This window comes from Lagenorhynchus albirostris, unplaced genomic scaffold (assembly GCF_949774975.1).
Source record: "Lagenorhynchus albirostris unplaced genomic scaffold, mLagAlb1.1 scaffold_137, whole genome shotgun sequence".
Lineage (NCBI taxonomy): Eukaryota > Metazoa > Chordata > Mammalia > Artiodactyla > Delphinidae > Lagenorhynchus > Lagenorhynchus albirostris.
In genome coordinates this window covers 360,175-370,527 of record NW_026783360.1, presented here as the reverse complement: position 1 = coordinate 370,527, position 10,353 = coordinate 360,175, and the positions used below count along the sequence as shown (strand labels likewise).

Sequence of the window (10,353 nt, the reverse complement as noted above, 5' to 3'; positions counted from 1 at the left end):
GGCAGGCACACAGGTGAGCGTGCATGGAACACATAGCATATCTTAGTTCCTTAAAGGGTTTTTATTGAGAAAATAAGGACAGGTCCATGAGGCAGCCCTGAAATATGGACGGTCTAGAAAGTCATTTACTTTTTTCTTGTCAAGATTTACCTCTTCCGGGTGGAAAGAGGAAAAGAGAAAGAAAGGAAGGAAGGAAGAAAAGAATGACAAGAGATGTCCCTAAGGGTTCTCCTTAGGTTCTCCTCCATAGGGGCCTGGCCGTGACCTTAGCAGAATATGCCCTCAGGAGACCAGCACTGTACCTCATGTGACCCCAGGGTGACTGCAGGTCCCAGGGCACTGCTTCCTTGTCCCAAGCACAACAACTTGCCTGGGGGCAGCTGCCCTCTTCACTAGAGTCTATCCATGTCCGGGGTTCTTTTTGCTACAATGAGGGGCACTAATAGTGGGATCATGGTCATGATGGATGACGTTGGGGTTTCCAAGGAAGGGCAGCATGGCTGGGCTTGTGTCCTCTGGGCCTACTGGAAGCTCCAGGTAGTGGGGTTATGTTGGGGCCAGGCAGGGAAGCAGTACTTAATGTTAGTCAACTCTAGACTTTAAATGGTTAAAATTGAAAATATATATTTTACAAAAAAAAAAAAAATACCTCCAAAAACCCTGGTGGCATGTGAATGTACATAAAACCGTATGGCTTAAAAAGAAAAATTCTTAGGCCAAACGAAGGAGTACATTACTGATACATTCTAAAACATGAGCCTCAAGAGCATGATATTCAGTTTAAGAAGCCAGACATAAAGGGCACATATTGTATGATTCCAGTCACATGAAATATTGAGAATAGGCATATCCGTGGAGACAAAAGCACATTTGTGGTGGCCACGGCCTGAGCATAGGTGGAATAGAAGAGACTAATGGGGATGGGGTTTCTTTTTGAGGTGATTAAATGTTCTGGTATTAGTGCCGATGGTTGCACAATTTTGTGAATAGATTATAAATCACTTAATTCTACACTTTTCAAAGGGTGAATTTTATGGTACGTGAATTATGTCTCAACTTAAAAAATGGTGATTTTTAAAATAACATGGGAAACATTATCATGAGTTTTATTTGCTTCCTGCCATCATAAGCTCTGTAGATATAAAAAAAGACACACACACACACACCCAAATGACAACAAGCACTATTTACTCAGAACTTGTCTATAGAGCATGGGAGTCAGCCACCACCACTCACATCAGGCTGAGACTCAAGGCACACATAAGTGTGGGGACACTTTCTGGAGGCAAAGAAAGGAAGCCATGTCCTCCCGATGCAGGGAGGCTTGAGAGAAGCTGATAGGAAGAGGGGCATCTTACGTGATTACTTAGGGGAACATATTTGGCCTTACCCACATTTGGTTCTACATGGAAAGAACTGAAAATTTCGAAGCTGTGAGTCACTGACCAAGTCCTGACCCTTGGGTCCTATTGCTGCAGAGGTTGGAGTCTGGTTTTCCAGATTGGTTGCTGCAGTGTGTGGAGCAGGGCCTTGTGGCTGGAGGGAGAGTTTCCCAGGCTTCCAGATGGATTTAGAAAATTCTGCATCCCAAAACCCTCCTTCATCATCTACAAGCAATCAGATACTCTGTGGATAGAGAAACTTGAATCAATGTTTTTAAAATTAACTGCAAACAGAATTATAAATGACTATATATATGACTATATATATAATGTACAATATGATGACATACTAAAAGGCAAATATCAGTAGAAGAATCAAACAGAATTTTTTAAGTTCCTTCCAAGAAATGAATATGTTCAATTAAAATCACACACTCCTGAACTTCAGTATTTGGTAGTACATATTTGTGTGAAAAGAATTTTCAAATATGAAATATGTAAACCAGGCAAAATCTCCTTATAAGTCAGCATTAACAACTGAAATTTTGATGATAGAAACCTGTAATAAGCTAAATGGCATCCCCCTTGAAAAAGAATTCCATTTTTCTCATTAGCAGACTTGTATCCCCAAAAATTGTACTAAATATATTTTAAATTTCATAGATAAACATTTTGTGGAAAAAAACTGCAAACGATAGTAACTATTACAGTAATGTGAATTTACTGTAAATCTTAGGATTTCTTATTTCACTAATGTTCACATTGTAGTGAATCTAACAACAAAAAGAGTTTCAATTCATTGAATTTTTTTTCTTGCCCCAATACCGAAATCTGACCATCTGGTCGACCTTGCTGTTGCAGACGCCAAGCGACGTGCAACTGCTGTGAACCTCAACAGGAAGTATCCAGATCGCACACGGGCGAAGGCGCACCGCCACACCGATGACACCCGTTCTCGACCCAGGACACCATCGGTCCCATTTGTTGCCCTGGGGGGTCCTCCCCTCTGCCCGCGCGTCTGTAGGCCGTTCACTGTCTGCAGAGCTTCTTCAGAGAAGCTCCCGACAACAATGCCCACCCAGGACGGCGGCCAGGCTCGTGTCTCCTCACGAGCATCACGGATGCCCCGGCCAGTCTGTTTCCCAAATAGAAGTGACTACGACTTCCGACCACCGAAGCCTAGGAGGACCTGCCGCCCCTCCATGAGCGCCCTACAGGCTTGCCCTCGACAGTCGGCGGTGAGGGTACCTGAACAGGTTGGAAAGGCAAGCGCCACGCTGACAAGGCGACCAAGGAGTGGGGACGGGAGGTCCCTGCGTAGACGTCGGTTCAATCTGGCGGGTGGCTCCCGTCTGTTGACACGCATCCCGTGCCCCTTCCTCGTTGCAAGAACCGCCCCCGTGACCGGCTCTCCTGGGGCCCGGAGAAAGTGAAGTGGACGCGTTGAGCAGCTCCACCGCCTCGACAACACAAGGCTGTGCCCGGGCCCCCAAGGCGGCGAGGACGCAGCGACGGATCGTTCCACACGGAGTACGACGTCGGGCACGGACATCCTCTCCTGGTTGCACGTAGAAGGGTAGGAGGTCTCCGCGGGCCAAGGGGCATCAGGGAGTGCTGGTCGACCGGCACAGACCTCCCCGCAAAATTCTGAGGGAGCTCAGTGTCGGCCCCACAGCACACTCCTCTCCACATTCAATCTCCGGTAAGACAGGACGCGCCCACCACTCCGCACCCCCGGGATGGTCGCCGCCTGCGTCGCCGGCCTCCCGGAGCTCTGGCCTGCGCCTGGCGGGCGAGTCACATCCCTCGCGAAGGTCGCCAAAGCTCAGGAGGGAAGGGACAATATAAAAGCGGCCGCCAGGTGGCTCCCGACAACGGGCTCGTACGTCAGCGTGATGGATTCAGATCGCTGGCCGGCGAGGGATCAGCTCCGACCGCCCAAACGCTCGAGATCGTCTCGGGCCGTCCGTCTAGGAGCTACCTGTCGGGTAGGCTCGGCCTGGCACGACGCGACCCCAGCAGCGGGCGGGGCTGGGAAGATTTGGGCAGGAGGCTGCCGCGAAGGAGATGCGCTCCTCACGCTAATGTGGAGAATTCTGCAGTCAGAAGCCTGACTCAGAAGACTTGGGTTCCCTTAGTGCCCAGCCTCTTACCTCCTTATCAGGAGACCTTAGCAATTCACTTGGTTGCTCCAATTATCTCTGCCCACCCTACACCTGTGCAGCTCTTCTCTCCATGAGTCTAGAGCTGCTTTCCCAAAGAAGACATCCCCATGCCATTGCAGGTAGGAGCCAAGGAGAAAACTGAACATTTGCAGCTGGACCTATTACATAAATTTTATGTATCCAACACAGGAAGATACAAGACTGAGAGGATCTTGTACCTTTAGCACCACATGAGCATAGTTTTCATGAAACAGTGATGCACACTCGGCAAGTCCAGGGGTGTCAGGAAGAAGAAACAAACACACACACGCACACACACAAGCGCACACACACATACACACACACACACACATCCCCGGGTCTAATAGGAACACTTACCAGGGCTGGCAATGGTGGGAGCAGAAAGCCCATTGTTCCCACCTCTGGGGTTCCCTGGGCTAGAATCCCAGATCATTCAGGCAGATCCTGGTTGTTTTACTGATGTATCTGTGTGGGAGTGAGGTCTTGGAGCTCCCCAGACTATCATTTGCTGTCCAGTGATCTACACTTTGTTCTATGTACTATGCCCCTTCTCCTCCATACACAGTCACAATTAAGAAAACAAGAATCTGCAGACATTGCATTCAACTTTTTAATTTGAATGAAGGTTAACAACACAAAGGAACAGAGTTATGTGAATAACTTTGCTAAGGAACTTACATTTATCTTTATAAAACTATCAAAATGTTTATGAGTAGTCTGTAGAAAATTAAATATTTTAAAATTAGGAAAAATAATTGATTCTTTATTGCTATCTCTCACCAAACCTCCATTCACCCCAGCACCTATAACACAGGACTCACCTGATGAAACGCCTGCTCCCCACTGACATAGAGATTTCTGTTCTGAGTCATTCTCTATTCCCTCTGTTCACCGCATTCCTAAGTCCACTGCAGCCAGTAACATGATGAAGGAGGTCACTGAGCCCAAGGGATGACCTTTCAAAAAAGAGAAGGTAAAAACCTCTCCCGTCTTCTGTGAGGTCACAGCCTTAATGGAGGCTGGAGCAAGTGAAAGTAAATGTTGGGAAAGAGAGTGTTTCTACATTGGTCCCTGACCTGCCGTATCCCTAAAAGGGTGGTGAACATAACTGGCGTTAATATTTCCTGGGTGCACTTAGAAGATCTGGACCCAAAGTAGAAACCTGACCATTTGGCAAAAGATGGATCAATTCAGGAATCAAAATAATTTTTTTTTCTCACCTGTTGTTTCATTATCAGGAACTCTGACACTACCTGCCCTCCTCTGCATCCTTATGCAGGGACAATCCGGAAATCAAGCAGATAAATCTGAGGAAAGAGAAAGCAGCCATGAGAACCCAGCCTTTCAGAATATTGTTAGATACATCAGGCATCAATCCCCAACCACTCACCTGGGAGTGACCCCTGCCACCTTACCCACAGACATGCACAGACAGAAGGAACGCTTTTCCTTCCCATGGTCAAGAACAAGGCTGCATTGGCTACTCGGCATGTAGGGAGAATATAATATCCCTATTTTGCAGAAAACAATGCAAGTTATGGGGTGTTATACTTTGATTCGACTTACTGTTCAGAGTTATTAGTTTATTAATATTCAGTTCCTAGAATTAACACTAATTCCCAGGTAACCCTTATCATGGTCTCCTGGAGAGTCCTGTCTCCACAGCAAGGACACCTCTCGCAAAATTCTTATTTAATAATTCGTGGTGAAAGACACCATCATTTGTTCTCCAACACCAATTACAGGCCTTTAGCACCCCTGTTGCACCCACCGCCACCCCAGATGCCCTTGCCCTTAGTCACTTGGTTCCTCCCCATGTGGGAATCAGTAACTTCAGAGACTCAACCCTAGCTCTGCCCTCCATGTCCTTGACCATGTGGCCAGGAGATTTTCTATCAATTTAATGGAGGATGGAACAATCTGAGGACCCATGTCTTTTGACATTACATGTCAAACACTAACCTGGGCTTCAATGAAAAGGTAATTGATTAAACATAGCTCATGGATATAGTGTTTGAAACATAAAGAAGACCTAAACCTTAATCAGAAAGCTATGACCAGTGAGGGTTTACCAGATAGAAAATCTGTGTGAATTCAGACAAGTAACATTACCTGTGAATGTAACTAACATGGGGAGATTTTCAATGAAGACCATCACTGAGGAAGCCGCCTAGAAGTCACATGTAGAGAAATGACTGAATGATTTTTATATGAGCAATTTTTAACGCCTCTCTTTCCTTGTCAATAGCAGGGATTTCATGCTGGAGAAGAGCCCACTGAATGCAATGAATATGAGGACATGTCACATACAACAACCTTAACTCCACGTGTGTTACACTTTCAGCCCGAATGGGAGAGACTTCAGCTGTTATTCATCACTGAATTAACATAAACTAATTATACTAGAGGGAAACCATGCAGATCTCAGAATGTGGAAGGTTTTTAGTCACCCTCCAACCTTAGACAACATGAGAGAGTGCACTCTGGAGTGACTCTTGTAAATGTCCTGAACGTGGGAAATAATTCAGCTGAAGCCTCGCATTTATACACCAACAGCTCACACTGGAGAATACGAACCTTATAAAGGTAATGCAGCGAGAGAGCTGACTTATTCACACCAATAAACTCACACGGGAGAGAAGCCCTATGTTTGGAATGACTGTGGAAGAGCTTTCAGTGACCCTCCAACGCTTCAATAACATAAGCACATTCACACAGAAGAGAAACCACAAGGAATATCATTTATGTGAGAAAACACTTAGTCAAAGCCATAACCTTAGTCATGGGGGAGAATTCACACTGATGAGAAACCCTACAAATGCAATGAATGTGGAAAAGCATTTAAACGCAGCTCTCACGCTTATACACACTAGAAAACTCACAGGAGAGCCACCCTATGTCTGGAATCCATGGGGTGCAGCCTTTACCCAGAGTTCCCACTTTTATAAACACCAGAGAATTCATACCGAGTAGAAACCCTGTGTCTGTAATCAAGGATATTGAGCCTTCAGCCAGAAATTATCCCTTTTAAACCACAAGAAAGTCATGTGGAGAGAAACCCTGACCCTGTAATCATGGTGGAAGAGCCTTCAGTTGGAGCTCCAGCCTCAGAATACACAGAGAACTCAGAGTGGGCTGAATCCCTGACACAGTAGAGAAGATATCCCAAGGTTTACTACGAGGAGAGCCCTCTTGGGGTAAACCATCTAATCACTGCTGTAGAAGAAATCCGATGAAATGAATGCTAGAGTGCCATTAGTCATGGAGTCTTTAGACATGAGAGGGTTCACACTGAAAAAATAGTCTCAGTGTAATGAAGGAAGGACATTCTTCAGTGATTCCTCATTCCTGACTGAACAAGAAAGTGCTCACACTGAGGAGATGCCAATTCTAAAGACAATGTGGAAAATCTTTCACTTGCTATTCACATCAGAAAACTCATACTGGGAAAATAGTCTATAAAGAATGTGTTAGCATGCAATTGAGCCAATAATTAAGTTCTTCGGCAATTGTCTTATTATTAAATATACAGTATAAAGATGTAGATGGTGAAGGGTTTGCAGAAGTGCTGCAAGCAATATTCAGTATCAAGTAAGAAGAAACGAAGCAAACCTGCTTCAGTAGATCAGGATTTGCAAATACATAAGTGCTACTGAGTGGGTATGTGTCATTCAAAATCATGAAATATTGTGATAAGTAAGAATGAATCCATTTTCTGTTAATACTCTGTCACTGTTGATCAGTTAGACACTTTCTGACTTTATAAAATTATAATCATAATTACAAAGACTGGGATCAGTCAGGAAACAACGATGAATGTTAACTGAAAATGTGAAACAGAGTATGATGTGTATTAACTCGTACATTAGGGTCCAAATATCTGTATCCGCATTCCGGTTGAATGGCTTCAAGAATAAATACACACATACTTTGTGATTAACCTCTGCTGCTTCAATTAATTCTATTACTTAACGTTCATTTGCTATTTCTCGTATGACTTTAAAAAATGTATACATTAATTATATTTAAAGAAAGGTGAATAATCGTGGGTACATGGACAGGAAGAACTCAAGAATTCAGAGTCAGATGGTGGTTTAATCCCTACATAGCATTTTGTAGCCAAGGGTTTCTTTCTTTGTTTTGTCCAAGAAGAACAGATAGATATCTTCAGGACTGAGAAGGTGAAAGATCTTTGCAGACATAAAAAGAGTTCTACTTTAAGAATGTATTAGAACATTGAGGGGTGCATATACTAAATCATGTAAACACAATGGAGATCCCTCAGAGAGCCATTGGTAAGTCTACATTTAAAGCTTTACTCTTTGATGTAGAAAAATGGTACTAAAAATGTTCTGGGAGAAAAATCACCATAAAGACAATGTATATTTTTTCAATTAAACCTTCAAGAAGGCTAGCTAGGGAGAGTGTACAAGCTGCATGATGAGTTCTGGACCTTTTTCAGTTCAATTTCTTTTTCTTTTTTGGCCAAAACATTCGTTATAGCCCTCAGGTCCATTGAAGTCTAATGGGTTGAGAAATGGTATTCTAGGGCCTATAAAGCCCATCATGGGGACTTTCCTAGCATTCCAGAGGTTAAGACTTCACCTTCCAATGCAGGGAGTGTGGGTTCGATCCCTGGTTGGGGAGCTAAGATCTCACATGCCTCGCAGCCAAAAAACCAAAACATAAAACAGTAACAATATTGTAACAAATTGAATAAAAATCTTTTAAAATGGTCTTTAAATAAAAATTAAAATCTTTTAAAATGAAAAAATAAACTTAAAAAAAATTCCTTTAAAAAACCCATGATGTTAGCTGCAACATTACTGTGTGTACGTGCATCTGAGTGCACACACACACACCCATGCAAGGAAGTGACACTGTAACAACAATCTGATCAAAAGGGAAAATGCGATTCAGGAATTATTAACATAAAGGATTCATGCAGGAGAAAAATAAGCTAAATCACCCTGTTTGTTCATTTATAAACTTTTCAATTATTAAATATTTAAAGAGAACTTCCAACATTTCGAAACCAGGATTGTTATGATGATTAAACTGTAAATAGCAGAAGGCCTTTCTCTTCATAGAACTCTATATTCTAATGCAGGTAATAAGAATCATTTGCCAAATGAAATTTCTGACGTTAAAAAAAGACATATTCATACATTGTATAGTTACAAAATATCACTACTGGTCTACAATAAAAAGTTGGCACTTCATAAAATAAAATTGACATTTAAAACAGTCTCAATTCTGGAACTTTGAAAAGTTATATATTTTTAGAAAGACTGGTCAGTAAAAATATTTTACAAAATTCTCAATTTTGGAAAAGCTTCTCTACGTGAATTGGGGAGAGCAAAGCTAGATTTCCTGTCTTAAGAACCAGGTTTGCTCTTCTCTATATTCCAAAATAAGTATTTTTTAAATTGTTACAATTCAAAACTATACGTTTGAAAATCAGTACCGATTTTTATAAGGATAAAAATTCCCTGTACGTGCCTGTTAAAATTCCTTTCATTATCCATTTTATTCAAAATTCAACCGGATACCATTTTAAAGGAAAACAGACAAGAGGATTGCTATCTTGCTCTTTATATTGGACTCTTAATTTCTTTCTAATTTTTTTGATAACCCAAAGCACTCCAAAATAACACATTATTATCATAAAATCTAGAATTTCCCAGTGTGTTCTGTAGTGTATATAGCCCCAATGCGATTATATACACCATTGGTAAATTTGAACTTAAATGTATTCCTAAATACAAAATAAAAATCTAAAAATGCATTTACCTATATGCTTCATTATGCAATAATGCCATTTTAAGAAAGAAATGGCTTACCAGATGCAAGAATACCTGGAAGTTGCATAATCTGTTTTTATATTTAATAACAGAAAATAAGGTAAGAAGTGATTTTTGTTGTTGTTATACAGTTTTATATTCTTATGTAAATTACATATTCATTGTTTCATCAATGTGATTGTTTTCTGGTTTATTTTACTCTAGTGTGAATTATAGTGCATTTACTCTTGATAGTTTTCTATTAGAAAATGATTCTTGATGAAATTCTCCGTGATCAATTAACTTTGGTAAACACTGCCACAGGCAAGAGATGTCGCCAAACCAAAATTTAAAGTAAATACTTTTATGGCTTACAATGTTCTATGTTGAGGCTCAGAAATATCTAGCAGTTTATGCAGTTGATGCTAAATTGTGTGGGTGCTAGGTTTTAGTTACACTAATTTGTGATTATTTCTGAGATGAAAATAAAATTATCTGCAGGTGGATTCCCTTCCTCAGTGCAGGAATAATTGTGAATTAGTGTTTATTCTAACTGAGATTACTGAGAGTAATTTAACATATTTACATCTACCTAAAGTTTGTTTCCAGGGAGAAAATTCGCTAAAAGTTTAACTGTTTTAAAAGTATAAATCCCAGCATATGAGTTTCAAAACACATTTTTTTCCCGCTTTTCTGGAGCAGGGGTTGGCAAACTTGTGTAAAGGACCAGAGAGTAAATATTTTAGATTCGTCATAGGATGTCTGTTATTTCTACTCAGCTCAGTCATTGTAGCCAAAAAGCAGCTATAGTAAAATGTAAATAAAGGAGTATAACTGTGTTTCAATAAAACATTATTTATTGACAAGGAAATTTGAATGCTATATAATTTTCGAGGGTTGCAAATAATCTTTTCATGAATTATTTTCAGCCATTTAAATATATAAAAACCACTCTTAGCTTGCAGTTCCTACCAGCACAAGCTGGGTGTGGAATTTGGCCGA

At 41.4% G+C, this 10,353-nt stretch overlaps 1 long non-coding RNA gene across 1 annotated transcript; it reads right to left on the bottom strand.

The window, feature by feature from the left end:
* Positions 1–1,171: 1,171 nt before the first annotated feature.
* Positions 1,172–6,875, bottom strand: LOC132514304 (uncharacterized). Its single transcript, XR_009538735.1, has 4 exons — positions 5,681–6,875; positions 4,789–4,875; positions 4,390–4,524; positions 1,172–1,626 (listed from the first exon to the last, which is right to left on the bottom strand). It is a non-coding gene; the product is annotated as an uncharacterized LOC132514304 (long non-coding RNA).
* Between the last annotated feature and the right edge of the window lie 3,478 nt (positions 6,876–10,353).